This window comes from Sinohyriopsis cumingii, chromosome 9 (genome assembly GCF_028554795.1).
Source record: "Sinohyriopsis cumingii isolate HCF-2022 chromosome 9, ASM2855479v2, whole genome shotgun sequence".
NCBI lineage: Eukaryota > Metazoa > Mollusca > Bivalvia > Unionida > Unionidae > Sinohyriopsis > Sinohyriopsis cumingii.
In genome coordinates, this window is record NC_142969.1 from 99,149,138 (window position 1) to 99,165,966 (window position 16,829).

The window sequence follows — 16,829 nt, forward strand, 5'->3', positions numbered from 1 at the left end:
CGAGGAAGCACATATTTATTCAACTTGAAAATTGTACTGCTCCACACCCATAACGCATTACAGGTAAAATTAAAAAGTACACCTCACAGTGCAGGAAAAATATGAATTGGAATCCAGTGTTCGGAATGTGGGATGGAAGACTGAAGGTATAACACGCGAGAGGAATCAAAGCAGCTATATGCTGCAAGAGGAATCCTATCGGTAAACTCACGCTCTAACGGAAAAACCAGGGTGCGAACTCCTTCAGAGTTGTCAGGTTAGCAATAATCCAATACTATGAATAGACAAAAACTATTTATCAAGCTAAACTTTAAAAAAAAATGGTGGGGGGAGGAGGTAGAATAAATACAAGGACATTTTAATGAGCAGTTCTACTCTACGCACAATGTATTATAATAAGTCTGCGGATAAAATAAAGAAATAGCAGATACAGCAATGAAAAAGACTTTAGTGAAGGGTTGAGTTTAAAAAAATTAAGTTCGACTTGGTGAAAACATTTCGCTTTAAATCATATGTGCTTAAGTTGATTTAATTTTTTTATAAATAATAATAATAATAATCACTAATAATAAAGTAGTAATAGAGGATTAATAGTGGTTGTGTTGAAAGTGGTAATACCTGTGGAAGCAGTAAGTAGTAGTAGTTGTTGTGGTAGTAGTAGTAGCAGTAGTAGCTGTGGCTGTATTAGTACTAGTGGTTATGGTAGTAACAGTAGTAGTCGTTGTGGTAGTAGTAGTTGTGATAGTTTTAATAACAATTGTGGCAGTAGTATCAGTTGTTGTGGTAACAGTAGCAGTATTAGTAGTTGTAGTAGTAGTATTAGTAGTAGTTGTGGTAGTAGTAGTAATAATAATAATGAGGACTTTGTATAGCACCTAATCTTTAGAAGCTCTAAGCGCTTTACAACATTAGACAACACCTATAAGATAAAAAGCATATAATGACATGATAACAAAAACAAACACCATGAAATTAGAAAACATAAAAAACATGTTGAGAATATTTAAGGTAGAAAACATTATTAGGTCTTTAAGTTTGTTCTTGCAGTCGAAATAGGTGATTTTTGTAGCCCTCTTGAATGTGATCACTGTGTCTTTGTGTCTAAGTTCAGTGGGCAATTCATTCCACGTTGCTGGGCCCTGGTATGCAACAAAACGCTGTCCATATGACTTTGTTTTCATAGTGGGAAAAATGAGAATACCATTGTCAGAAGAGGAGCGTAAGTATCGAGCTGGTGTGTACACATGGATGAGGTCGGATAGGTATGTGAGGTCGGATAGGTATGTTGGACTAGAGTCCGACAGTGAAACGTAGCACTGAGAACAAATTTTGTGTTTGATTCTTAATCGAATTGATAGCCAGTGTAGGGTACAGAGCAACGGGGAGGTGTGCTCTGATCGTGGTACTCTAAGTATGATCCGAACAGCTGTGTTTTGAACTTTTTGAAGTTTCTGGAGCGGATATTGAGATGAACCAGTCAGAATTGAGTTACAATAGTCCAGTCTTGAAAGTACTAATGAACACACAAGTGTTTTAGTGGCATCAACTGAAAGATATTTGCGAATTGAGCTGATGCGTCTCAGCTTAAGATATGTAGCCTTGCATATGTTCATGACATGTTGGTACAATGTGAGAGTACTGTCCAGAGTAACACCTAGGTTTGGTACTGATTGTGTGAATTTAATGTTGGTGTTGCTGATATTTATTGATTGAGGTAAAGGATGTGAATGAGAAAGTCTTTGTGTTGTGATCAGAATGGCTTCAGTTTATCATCATTCATCTGCAGCTTGTTACATGTCTTTCATGATTTCACATCAGAAATGCACCTCTCTACACCTTGGATGGTATCATCAACTTCAGTTGGTGGCTAGATTTGTATATTTGCGTGTCATCAGCGTACAATTGGTGAGACACTGGATGATGATCTATGACACTTAAGAGCGACTGAGTGTACATAATGAAGAGAACAGGTCGAAGAACAGACCGCTGTGGAACACCACAACATAGATCAACTGCGCTGGAGTGTATTCCATTTGCAGATACAATTGGTGTCCTGTTGACCAAGTAGGACTTGAACCAGAGTAAGGCTGTATCATGAATGCCAAATACATGCTGGAGACGGTGAAGTAATATATCATGGTAAATTGTGTCACATGCTGCAGACAAATAAAGGAGGGTGAGGACTGTAATCTTTCCGCTATAAAACGCAGAGAGAATGTCATTAACTTCGTTTAGAAAAGTAGTTTCAGTACTGTGGCAAGGGCAATATGCAGATTGTACATTATTATAAAGACTGTTTGCATTTAGATGAGATACAAGCTGGGATATAACAACCTATTATAAGATTTTTTATATGAATGGGAGATTAGAAACTGGGCGGTAGTTCTTTAAAATCGTTATGATCTAGTATTGGTTTCTTCAGTGAGGCTTTAAAATGGCAGTTTTGAAAAATGATGGGAATTCCCCTGATGAGAGAGAGGTATTAATAACATCAGTTAGTGAAGGCAATAGTGGATCTAAGCACTCAAGCAGCAGTGATGTTTGAATTGGAACAAGTTCACATGACTTTGGGGCACTCTTCATCAGGATTGTACGTACGAAATCCATAGAGACAAGTTCAAATGCTGCTAATGGTTGCCGCTCAAACTCTGTATCCCAACTGCATGGTTATGACAAGACAATTGAGATTGTGGTGTCAAGTTTATCTCTAATGGCTTGTACTTTGTCAAGGAAGAACTTTGCAAACATGTCCGGAAGGTCGACTGGAGAGAAGGTAGTTGGAAGTGGTGTAGATTTGTTCCTTGACATTAGCTTGTTAGTAATCTCGAAGAGCTCTTGGAAGCTGGAACTTTCCATGATCTTAGTAGTATAGTGGGCTGATTTCGCTGTATATACTATATTTGTGACATTCTTCTTAGCGGCTTCATATATTTGCTTATGAATAGTGAGTCTGGTGGAAAGCCAGAGCATCTTAGCTTTACGGGTGTCTCTTTTAGCAGTGCGAAGCTGGTACCTAACACTGCTATACCATGGAGAACACGTTTGAATTTATACTCTGCACTTGGTAGCTGGGGCGTGTTTGTCAAGCAATGAACGCATACAGTTATCGAGTTGTTCTTCGGTAGGAGGTAAGCAAGTTGTTAGGCTAGCTTGGATGTCGTGCATTAGTTTGGTTCTATTTGGTTTCTCTTAGTAGCAGATAAAGGTGAAGGGTTAGGGACTGATGGCATATAATGCAGGGGTGATCTGATGCAAGGTCATATGAAACCATGGAGGACCGTAGAATGTTATCATCAGGTCTATGAAGATTCCAGTCTAAAATGTGACCATGTTTATGGGCGGGTTGGTTAACTGACTGTTTGATGTTGAAAACATTAATGAAATCTATGAGTTTTGATGTATTTGAGTTTCCGGGACAGTCAAAGTGAAAGTTAAAATCTTCAAGAATAATCAGGTTGCCACCTATCGAATTTCCATACTCAAGGAGATTCGGAGACTGCTTCAAAAAGAGAGAGTCAGCCAGCTGGTTTTTTCTACTAGGAGGAGGGCGATATGGGCAGAAAAAATGGACTGACCTTTGCTCCAGTGTGAGTTTGGTTTGGACTAGTTCAAACGATGTGTGGTCGAAATTTAATGTGTTGGTGTGGTTAAGACGTTTTATCATGGAGTTCTTTGTGATGACAGCAATTCCACCTGATGTTTTTAGCCATGTTTCTGTCAGGAAAAACACGTCAATATTCTGACCGTTGATAAAATTACCTATTTCTGTGCGCTTTTCCGGTGGTCCTACTGATTGGGTATTAAATAATGCAATGCGGAGAGGTATTTCTTGGATAGCTAACACAAAGGTTGACGAATTGATAGGGATTTGAATTAGGTTATCTAAATTAACGATCGAATTTTTTTTTTTAATTGTTGAGCCAAAATAAGAAAGATAACTGGAATTCTTCTTCCTGTTCTACGCCGGCCAGCTTTGAAACAACGTTTCTTTTTTCGCTTCTGTTTACATTTCGGTAATAATGAATGTAGTCCCAGTTCGTTTAGTCTAGAGCACAATGTAGTATGGAGAGCCAAGGAGTGGTCATTTAAAGCAATTAATGAGGGTCCATCGTAGCATAAACGGGTGGACTGGCGAGTATCACGTGATGCCGGTTTGTTCAAAAACAATGGAGCAAGACAGCTGAGAACAAGTATAATTTTTCTCATTTCCAAATCAAGGAGATGAAGAAACACATACGAATTTAACAGCCAATACATAATGAACACAATAACGAAGATGAAAACAGGCAAAAAGCACAAATATCATGAAAACAGCACTAAAAAACGGAACAGCTGTTTCAAGATTGGTTCTGAAGCTCATGGTCTAGTACATAAGTTTCGAATTTAGTTTTTGGACTGACTTGAAAATCGGACGTATATGAGGTAGACGAGATAGCCCTTGGCCGTAATATGCTTTTCTATGCTATTTGTCTAGACCTTGAGAGCACTGGTCATAGCCTGAACGATTCTGTTTACGAATAGTTATGAACATTTCTCCTAAATAACTGTTTCAGTGATCAGAATGGTATTTGTATTAGTGCGTGCCTCAGGTTTGTTTGAACATTGCCAATACTCCGTTCATTCGTTTGCTTTACTGAAAGTTTCTTTTGCGACTTCGTGAACTCATACACATCGTTAATTTTATCATCTCTACTTTCAAATTGACCAAACAGCATTTTTTAGTTCATCCACGAACAAAGCGAGTAGATCAAAAGCTACGACGTCTGTTACTTACACACACATTGCTTGGTTACAATCAAACGTAGTTGCTAACACATGATGCTATTTTTAGACACATGCGTACAGAGTATGGAAAAATAAGGCACGATTCTGACAATCTAAAGAAAACGGAGAAAATAATGAGCATTTAATAATTATCATTTATTTACTTAAAATAACTTTGTTTAGGTTTCGATTCCATCAAGTTATCATTTTTATTTGAATTGACCCGCTCTTGCTGCATCATGATCCATAGATCTTAACCCTCTGTTTTCTTTTTGTATCTGTTATTTGAACTCATTCATCATTGCGTATATAAGCTGTGTTTTGCTATACTATTCATCAGTTGCATCGTGCTAACTTTGTTGATTTGAAATATAATATACATTTGCGGTTTTCTCTCTAGGCAAAACTATTTATTTTATAGCATTTACTATTACTTACGGATCCACCCATTTTCACACATTCATTAGCATTTTTCATTTGGAATTTGTTTTTCCTTCTAACTGTGGACCGATTTTTCCATAACATGTTTGATTTCTATATCCTGTAATATACTAGCTCACTTATCTGTCTTTAAAATGTTGTGTCGTCAAAATATCTAAGAGAGGAATTGATATTGAACATTTTCAGGGATTTGTAAAGGTTTTCCTCAAAACGCTTGTCTTTATAAAACACTATTTACTTTTCTTTTCATTCATTTTTCAGTTACCTCTAATTTTAGTGGTATTCCTTAGGCCTTGGAAATGTTTGTATTTCACAATGTTGTTATTGTTAAACATATCTTTCAACACGACACTTTTATATGAGCGATATTATAAATTTAATTATTTTCATTGTTTAAAATATAATTAAGACAACGTTTCAACATATTCTACTAGATATTTTTTTCTGTCAAATCTACTCCTAATCAATTTCATTATTTCAACATCATAAATGTAATTCTTGCGAGATATGCCGATTGATCACGGCTACCTCCTTTACACCAGTACACATCTCTCCCCAGTCATCCTTATTTTAATTTCTACGTCTTACTCCTTGATACAATAAACGTCTCAATAATTCTACCATTCATAACCGTTTTAAGCGGTACCATCAATTTCTTGTTCACAGAAGGTACATTATACTTTGTGTCTTTAGGATGTGTCGACATGAGTTGTCGCTCCTTTCACATCATTTTCACATTCAAGACAAGCAAATTCGCATCAATGTTCGTCAATTTCATGTAATTTATGTGCGTAGGCTTACATATTTTCAAAACGTGAGTTGTTCGCAATGTCATTTCAGCTTTACTTTAGCTCCAACAGTATTTTAAATGATGTAACTATCTTGATATCAGAGCTTCTTTAAAGTCGTTACGGGAGAATTATGTTCTTCCTCTGACATTTTTCATCGTCTTACCAAATTCCAGACTATTCATTTGTTGAAATGGGTTTTTATCAAAGTCATTAGTCGATTTTTGTCTCAGATTATTATTTAACGTTTGGCTCTTCTATCCAAGGCTTATGGACAAAGAAGATTCCTTATTTAGTTTGTTTTAGTGCTAACCCTACCTAAACTCATGTCGTATTTAAGATGAATGTATTAATGAAGTAATTTATTGTATCTTACAAAGTGCATATTTTTTCTTTCACACTTTATTTTCCCTCATCAATTAATTCGTTCCGAATTTCTGACATTTACTCCTTGGCGCTACCATCTTATAACAGATAAATACTGAAATGTTCGTGTCCTCGTTAAGTACTTCCAAAGAAAACATCTAACACAGATTACTTCTCAACTATTCAGGCCCTCTTCTATTGTTTCGGCGCTATGCATCGATTTATTTTATAATCACGTAGTCATCTAAAACCTCCGTTTGGTAAGTACTGTGGCATATTTTATAATCACGTGGTCATCTGAAACCTCCGTTTGGTAAGTACTGTGGCATATTTTATAATCACGTAGTCATCTAAAACCTCCGTTTGGTAAGTACTGTGGCATATTTTATAATACGTAGTCATCTAAAACCTCCGTTTGGTAAGTACTGTGGCATATTTTATAATCACGTGGTCATCTGAAACCTCCGTTTGATAAGTACTGTGGCATATTTAAAATCACGTAATCATCTAAAACGTCCTTTTGGTAAGTACTGTGGCATATTTTATAACCACGTAGTCGTCTAAAACCTCCGTTTGGTAAGTACTGTGGCATATTTTATAATCACGTGGTCATCTGAAACCTCCGTTTGGTTGTACTGTGGCATAACCTAGGCGTACAAATTATAATCAAGCTACAGGAATGAATCTTCTCTAGTCAGGTCATACTTATTGAAATAGTTATTATTCGTCTTCACGTGCCCTAAACAAGCTTTACTAATATATTTTTCTTTATTAAGCTTTCAAATATGAGACAAATATCTCTTCAAACGGGCATCATACACTTATTCTGAAACAGGATAATAGTAGGATGGATCTAATATATAGGTTCTCATAGCTAAACTCGTTGAATATATCACAGATGAAGATCGCCTAAAGTTCAAATTAAAAGTGTTCCATTGAATCATTCGCGTGCTAACGGTCTTTATGTCTGGAATACGCTTTCTATTAAAGGATCAATACTAATGTTTCATTTGGAGGCGAGCTGGTATCCTCGAATTTGTAAAAATGATTTATGTATTGGTTGGGATACATGTCTTCCGTCAAATACGATTCAATCATACCATTGATATATTCTAAAGTTTCATTCCTTACTTTATTTGCTAATGCCTAAATAGTTGAATTCATAAATTTGAAGCTGTCAATAATTTAATCGTTACTTATTCCATTTCTATTGGTGGAATGGTATGTAGATGTCACAAGATAACGGAAGCATGCTAAACTTATTATCCGTTTCATCTATAAACACGTGGCTATTGTAGTTTTAATGATTGCATTAAAGATAGAAATAAAACTCCTTTCATTATGCCTCGTATAAACATTCTGTCATGTACATTACCTTTATTGTTCCAAAAGCTAGTTAGGCTTTTGGTTAACTCATTAAGCATTCTAATGAATACATTAATACAGCTCTTGCCCCTATAAACACCTGAATGACTGTTAAAAGCCTGAATACTATTTTTCTCTTTCACTGATTTTGCATGAAGACCAGATCCCGATGTACACTTCTGCTTTACTCTTTTCAACAGTGACATATTTTGTTTGTTTTTTTGTTAAATTAACGACCCATATTAGTAAAGAAACTTACTTGATTGAAATCGGCTACACAATTCAGTTGTATCTGTCTACTGTTTTCAAAAACTGAATTAATTAATTTTCGTTACAACGTCTTGTATTCCATACCGTATTTAGTCCAGTGTGTGTATTAAATACATCAATTGACATAAATTAAGTTAATAAACATTGATCATATCGAAAACTAACTCTGTCTCCGGTATGCGACATCACTTCGTTTGTTATAATTCGTTGATTCTTTTAGTGAAGAAGTTCATCCACTCTTAATTAAATGGGTCGTTTTCGTGTTTCCATGGATTTGTAAAAGTAGTCTCATAGACTTAGGAATAGTTCAACGATTGATTTAATAGCTAAAAGTCGTGAAATTAAGAAGGCATAAATCTTTGAATGTTGAATCTTTCGAAACAAAGCGATTTATTACTCACAACGTTTTTTAATGCTGAATCGCTCCATTTTGCACACAGTCTATTCCTATGTTGAACATCAAGAAAGGTTTATTATACACCAAGTTCATCCACTCTTAATTATATGTGTCGTTTTCGTGTTTCCATGGATTTGTATAAGTAGTCTCATAGACTTGGGAATAGTTCAGTGTTTGATTTAATAGCTAAAAGTCGTGAAATTAAGAAGGCATAAATTTTTGAATGTTGAATCTTTCGAAACTAAGCGATTTATTAGTCACAACATTTTTTATTGCTGAATCGCTCTTTTTTCGTACACAGTCTATTCCAATGTTGAACATCAAGAAAGGTTTATTATACACCATTCGTTTCAATGTAGAGACCATATAATTCATGGGACAAATATTTCGGCCAATATTTTATTGTGAACGATGGTTTTTGCATGCATGTGAACAGAATTTATTTTTTCTTCATTCATGTTCCGCTAACGTTTTTCCTCTCTATTCCAGTTGGAGTTTTATTTTTCCCTGTGTATTGCATGCATCAATCTACCACTTTTTTATCGAATGTTAACTTGCACACTTCATTTTAATACACATTTTGCATACTTTTATCGGTTTAAACATTTTCTTTTTATTTACCCTTTTTAAGTGTGTTTAGAGCAGTTAACTATATTCAGATATAGAATTTTCTAAGTAAATGTAATCCCGGTAATAACTGTTAGTGCTTAAAACTGATTACTTAAAAGTTACTTGTAGTGTAAGAAACTCACTGCCTCATGAAACTCTGAGTTCTTGAAAGTGATTACATAATTTAACTTTCAATGCTTCAAAGGTACTACATGAGTCAATTTTGATGCCCGAATGTGACTTTTAGTGAAACAGTTGAACCTATTTAAAAAGGAATCATGCACATTATAGTGTCTCCAGTGCTTTCTCTTTTCAGGGAAAATGTTGAATCGTTCATAACGTTCAAACGAAATAAAATGAATGCAAAGTAACAAAAGCAAAGTATATATACAAGAAGAGGACAAACAACAACCAGAGTTTAAAAATATTGCACAAGAAAATCTCGACAAAGCTGACACAAAAATTACAACTGATAATACCCATGATCTACAGAGAAACGGTTGAACATGCATGGAGAAAAATAAAGTCTGTTTGATAAGTTACAGGAGACAGAAGAAATTTGCATATTTGGAACATGACGGAAGCAGCGAACTGTACAAGTACAGCTACAAAGCAAGAAATTATATATGTAAAGCCTATAACGTTCAAATGGCCAAGCACATGAGATACACAACAAACTTTATATCGTAATAACAATCACATCCCTAGTAGATGAAATTCGCTAGACATCTATTCTTGTGCCCATTTTAATCCAGTTTTCTCGAAGTATGTTCAATATTTGATGTCTTGCAAAACGTGTGTACTGTATCATACGTCATGCTGCATTCTATCTAAATCTCACATAGTTTTGATAACAATAACAACGCTGTGAAGCAATTTCATCCAAATTTCGGCATATAACATACATTGCTTTGTACTATTTCTTAACAGGTATTATATTACTTAACCAAACCAAACAACGTTCAAGAAAATAATTTTGTAAAAAATCAATCATAGCATTCCTTGGCTCCTTGTCTCAAGAGTAATAAATGCATCTTAATGGTTCATTTAAAAGTTTCTTAATCAGAATATTGCCTATTATTTTTCAACTCTCTTGCGTGTATTTTTATTTTCAAATATATTCGAATTTAACATTCTCTTTATTTTCTAAATATGAACTTAATTAACTCTCGATATGCGATGTGTTTACCACTATTTTTTATTGCCCATTACTTAATATCCAAAGATCCCAGCTCGTTCGCTTTATCTTTCAACACACTCCTTGTGCAATTCTAGACTTATTGATGAAAAGAGATTTTTAATAAGTCAAGGAATACACTCTATGATATTCCTAAAAGTTCTTTAACATATCAAAGAAACTAGACGACTTATATTCCATATCCTAAATATATAAAATAAGCAACTGCATATACAGCAGTGGCTGCAACCGGTGTATTTTCGCATTTTCCTCTGTCGTGTTGTTGTTTCTCTCTTTCTCACATTCATTGTTTTGCTTCGAAATATTATACAATTTGATAACTTGTTAGTGGTGAGAGTGAGACAGACATATTGACCGAGGGGCGTATTAAAGTAAAATGCATTGCACTGGTTTCAGCTTATAACAACAACACAAGTTTTTAAAAACAATACAACAAACTTTGCCACAACCACTTTTCTTTGAGTCTACCAATTAAAATTTGTCTCCACGAAACGCGCACAAACGTATCTGGAGAGAGTTTAATACACACAAATTTGCATTTTGATCTTTTCACACCTGTGTCAATATGTACAGTAATGTTGCTAAAAACCTTATCCGTACACAACTGTGTCATGCATGTCAAGGAATGACATATTAACTGTATGCTTTCAACTTTTCATTCGTTTTTTTATTCATACTTTCAAACCACAACTCCAAAACAAATATATATATATATATATATATATATATATATATATATATATATATATATATATATATATATGCAAATATATGCAAACGACATCTGCGTTATGGATCAATAATGTCTGGTTCATATGAGAAAGACCCGCTTCATAACTAGTGAAATATTCGTATCTCGTTTTTAGTTATCTTGACCTATATTCTTCCGGATTTTCCGCTGGTTTAACCTTATATAGATATGGGTTACCCTTGGAAGGAAATCGAAAGTATGATGCAACACTGCACCAAGTTATTTATAGCCTGTCAGTTTCCTAACATAGTTACATTTGTAAGGGTGCGGTAGATAAACAGGTTAAATGGTGAAATTTTCGTTAACACAAATTTACCAAATAATTCACATTTTTTCTGTATTATATTACATTTAGAAGAAAGCAATGTTACGAATTGCCATTTTCTGACAATGTCGTACGTAAATTTCGTGATTTCATATGAACCTCAAAAACGATTGGAATCAACAACATATTATAGTTCTAATACATATTCGAAACAAGAAAAAATACCTTTCAAAGATACCCCTTTATGTGTCTTTGGCTTAATATATGCGCTTAGCTATATCACACAACGCTCATAGAATGTTCATATTTAACCTAAAACCTTTCAATAAAACATGACTTGGATCCTAAATACATTGTACGGAATTGGCCTTCTCACTAGCTTTAGTTAACAGGTGTATGGATGTACCATGAAGGTATCTCCAGGTTCGGCAAGTTTTTCTCTTTTTGGAGATTACATTCTACTATTCACAAATGATAGAATATCTCTGTTTTGTCTTTCATAACCAATCCATAGTTTGTTCATTCTAGAAAATGTTATACCTGGCGGAACGTCTCCCCAAAATATTTCGAATATTACGTCGGGGAATGAATGCATAACGTGGGCAAGACCCTGTTTTTTCGGATCTGTTGTTGAAAGGCTGAACAAGTAGGTGCAGTCAATGAAATCTATACCTGTTTACTCTTTAATAATTTCTTTGAGCTTAAGTTTAAAACATTCAGCCTTAACAAACTGTCTTTCAGCAGATATTACAATATTTGTATATACTAGACTGATACAAACACGTAGCATTTTATATAATAAAGACCTCTTTTGTTTGTTGGATGTATGTCGAAAGTCGTGAAAATTACTTCTTTCATTGTCCAAAACATTTAATGATTTCCGACTCAATATTTTCGCCTGATATCCTTTTATAAACATATATCGTTGCAAAAATGTACCTGAAACCAAATTCGTTGATCGTAAAAACATTTCTAAAGCATGTGGGAAGACGGAGGAGAGTGAAAGCAACGTGACACGATATAACACATATTCACATGTTACAAATATTAAAATGTTACAAATATTCATATGTTACAAATATTAAAATGTTACAAATATTCACATGTTACAAATATTAAAATGTTACAAATATTCATATGTTACAAATATTCACATGTTACAAATATTAAAATGTTACAAATATTCACATGTTACAAATATTAAAATGTTACAAATATTCATATGTTACAAATATTCATCCTCTAAAATCTTGTTCTTCTTGGTTGTTTCTTGTTACTTATACTTACATTTCACATCATATAATTACTAGTGTTTTAAAAACTATACATTAGAAATGCCCAATCCATTTCTTCCTTCTAAACCCAATATATCCAGTCACTTCAGATATGCAGGTAAAATAAATAAATTCCTTTGTATGAGGTCCTGAAGGTACATTATTTCTTAGCTAATTGTGTTACCCTCTTTAAATAAAGTCATTATTATTATTATTATTATTATTATTATTATTATTATTATATTTATTTATTTATTTATTTATTTATTTATTTATCTGCTTTGCAAACGATCCATGTAATTTATTTTGTAGTATACCGTGGCTTGTTAGACAAAGACAAATAAAGTTATTAAAAAAGTATGCCTGATCCTTTTGCTTTATAAAGTGAAATACAAACATGATTAAACTAAAATGATACATTCATACGATACACGAAAACAGATGGACGGCTAGTCAAATTGAAACAGGGAACGAGATTGTGTCTTCGGCTTGTCAGTTAGGATTTACATCTTCAGAAAATATAAATATAAAAATCATTGTAAGCACACGAATGTTCATCAATGCATGAAAAGGGTTTACCCAATAGGAATATCCATGTCATTCGTGTGCTTTCTTATGGAAACACAAAAGCAATATTTTTGTACTGAGTAAACATATTTAAAAATTCACTCTCCGTAATGTTTGTTTATACAACTATAGTATACATTGGATTGACCAGATAACCAAATTTGACTATGACTCAAAGTACAGGTATTTCCAAATGTACTGATTTTTGGGCATGTTGTCATCTGCATTTAAAAATAGCTCGGGTAATGATACAAAACTCCTTTCTGAGGGGTCTTTTATGCATTTCTACGCTTCTTTGAGGAACTTCAGATAAGAACTCGATTGGAAAGGATTCAAAGGAAATGTAAGACGAAGGTATTTTGTTGTAAGTTTACATATTCACACCACGAATATTATAAGATCAATGCACTATACTAATCAAATATCTCAGATAACAATTAAAAAATGTGATCAATCCTCTGTAACGGTATCGGAATGAGTACAGATCTTACGGTAAGATTATGTGTGGTCTTTCAATACACTCCGTCGAAGCCTCAGTTGTACTGCAAAATCATTTGTTAACAAGTGTTATGGTGTTAAATTCAACAATACCATACCGTGAGACGAAGTCAGTATGTCTTAATTGTAACCTAGTTTTTGAGGAACTGATTTCTTTTTATACTATGACACTAATGAAATTGAATTTATGTATCTGGAGCAAATGGATGGGGAATCTCATCACAGATAATAATTATTAACAATATTGACTTCCCACTTCATTAAAATCCTATCTATTTTAATTTTCTGCTGAATATTTAATGGTAATATTCAGGCACATTCATTGTAAAAAATATCAGCTAAATTGCAAGTTTGACACATAACTTAATTTTCCGAGTAGTCTACTTTCATTTTTTGAATTCATTCCTTGAAGCAAATATCTCTTAAGACGTTCAGGGTAGGCTATTTTCATTTTTGAACTTATTTCCTGAAATGAATATTTCATACGGCGTGTCGGCTCTATAGGATGGATGACAGTCAACTTAGTTTTCCCAGTACGCTACTTTCATTTTCTGAACTTGGTCTATAAACAGGTATCCCATAAGGCATAACTCTATTAGTAAGTTTACGTTTGGTAAATAAGGAATAAAGTTTATAAAAATTAATGGTTCAATTACTTTTCAACACTTGCTTAGTCTAACCTTTCGTGTATATTTCTTTATTCTCTCCTGCTCCATTCCAAGCATATTTGGATGTGAAACAAAAAACGATAACTGCTAGGTATATATATTTACCTTTCTTTTTCTTTCAGATGTCTATAGACACAGATAAAATTATCCCCATTCAAGGCTCTGATGATAACTGCAGCAAGTATGAGCATGACAACCGTTTCAGCTTCATAGAGAGGCTTGTTTCCAGACATCAGCCGACTGTGTTGCTCCTAGATGATCCCTATGAAGGAGACTCTTTCAAGTCTGCTTTTTTCCGGAAGTATGCGATGGTGAAGTCGGATATGAATGAGAATATTGTAATGCTCTGTGACGAGGTAAGAGTGAATGTCGAGAAGCGAAGGGATCATAGAGATCCAGGATTTGACTTTAAACGTATGTACTTTATTGAGTTTTTAAAGCAAGAAACCTCTAAAGTGAATATAATAGCTACTCCTCCATGCCCCAAAACCTAATAATGGCTGCAAGAATATTAATTTCACGAGATCAACATACATCATACATTCAATTCTATAGTAGTATCGTATTTTGGTTGCGACTAAAAATTGTATCCGATGTATTTAAAGTAAATGGTTGATAGAACACGCATGCTGAGCGGAAGAATTGTTTCGTAACGTAACATTATTCAGAAAATAATGATGAGTTGTCTTTTATTGCTGTTCTTGAATGAACACCAACGTCGCGTTCAATAATAAATTCATATTTGCACAAAATATCTCAGTCATGAACTTTTAGCTGTTTACCTTCTTAATCTAATAGCTTTGATGCAGCACTAGCATTGCTGGGTGTAGAATGAGTATAGATGAATTTAGGAAAAAGAGTGAAACATATAAGCCGACAAGTATATCTTCAAGCTTCCATTTCCTTACAATAAACTTCAATTATATCTTACACCGGGAAATTTATACTAAGTTCTATTTTCTCTCATTTCAGACTTGAATCCTGATAATATCGTAATTCCCAACATCGAGGTTCTGTCGCCAAAACCCATGCAGGCAGTAATAGCCCGCTTTGCATGCGTCACTTGGGCAGAGGTGAACATATATGAGGAAAACAAATGGAAAAGGTGGCTAGAAGAACAGATTTCTTATTCACAGCATATAGCTGTAACAAGAAGTCTCCCAGTCCTCAAGGGCGGCGACTTCAGGTTTCCAGTTCCGGAACTAAAGAAACTGGTAGACTCCCGAAATAAGAGTGCCTTTTCTGGTCTTCGCGAAGATACTCAACCTTGCGTCACAAGTCGACTACCAACTAGGTCGTCCAAAGCGACTCCTGACCATGAAAGTCCACGAAGTACAACCGTACAACTGTAGCATCTTCAGAAACGATTGATTTGTGGCTTCAGAAGAACTGAGGCTCCGCAATCCAAGTTTCATCAATGTTGATGAATTGTGGAGCACGGCGATCTATTTGCATGGAGAAAAGGAGAGCAATGGTGGAGGATTGGTGTCCAGTCAAACAACTATGAATGGTCACTGCGACCGACCGAGGGAAGCACAATATTTTCCCACCAAGACGGATATCTTCGTTCCACCCAGAACCCCAAGGTGTCATGGCGGCTAATTAAATTGCATGCGCATCATTTGCAAATCTAGAGAAAAGGAGACAGCACTTCACTGTTGCAATAGAATCGAGTGCTACCAGTGATTCGTCGTTCAAATATTGTATATATCATAAAAATATTTGGGTTTCAAGTTAAATGTTTGTTTTCGCTTTTGTTTTGTTTTGGGTTTTTGGTTTTTTTCTGTTTCTCTTGTTTGTTGTTAGATGGTAATGAATATTTCTTGAAACAAAAGTTCTACAATAAATGGTAAGCTTAAAAGTCAATTTGTTATGCCCATAATTCTCATTTCAGTCATGTAAAAACTAGTGTTGAACATTCACCTATGTAAACATAGTTTTACTATTTTATTATTTAATTAATTCATTTATCATATATATTTCATGATGTCTTTGTATATTTTCAGTGGCAGGCTATTCTTGTATATTAGTGTATATGTATGAAAGTTTATCATTTTTGACGTTCAGTAGGCACAGTATTTGCTTTATTGTTTATTCTCTCTTGTTTTTCAATAAAATAAAACAATAAAGTCAATGTTGCTCTTTCCTTGCACCTTATATATTAAACTCATCCTAACAGAAGACATTCGTGCTCTCTTCCCCCACCCCTCTCATTCTCTCTCTCTCTCTCTCTCTCTCTCTCATAAATCATGTCTGAATACAAACTGATTACTAAAATAAAACAAGTTGATATTCTTATTGCTGTCCTCTTATCCCTCCTCAGTTTATTTTCATCGATTCTAAGGCACTGAAAAGCGTTTTATGGTCAATTGTTATCATTTCCCGTTTAGCTGACGTACTGTAAAGACCAATGACAATTCCAGCTCTGTCTAAGCCAATTGCTTATTCCAAAGAGAGCTTATTGATTTAATATATAGAGGTTTATTTAGACCACCATAATTAAAAGTGTTTTCAAATTGAAGGTAATACATAGGGTTATATTGTTTGACTAACAGCAATAGTTCAAATCTTACATCTTTAAGACAAAAATAATTTTCATAAAATAACT

The 16,829-nt window shown here is 34.3% G+C and overlaps 2 long non-coding RNA genes across 2 annotated transcripts; both read left to right on the forward strand.

Moving 5' to 3' along the window:
• The first annotated feature begins 86 nt into the window (after nt 1-86).
• LOC149792321 (uncharacterized) lies at nt 87-12,397 on the forward strand. The gene is made up of 2 exons (XR_016423545.1): nt 87-256; nt 9,317-12,397. It is a non-coding gene; the product is annotated as an uncharacterized LOC149792321 (long non-coding RNA).
• Nucleotides 12,398-13,287: 890 nt separating this feature from the next.
• LOC149792322 (uncharacterized) lies at nt 13,288-16,327 on the forward strand. Its single transcript, XR_016423544.1, has 3 exons — nt 13,288-13,419; nt 14,344-14,577; nt 15,194-16,327. It is a non-coding gene; the product is annotated as an uncharacterized LOC149792322 (long non-coding RNA).
• Nucleotides 16,328-16,829: the final 502 nt, after the last annotated feature.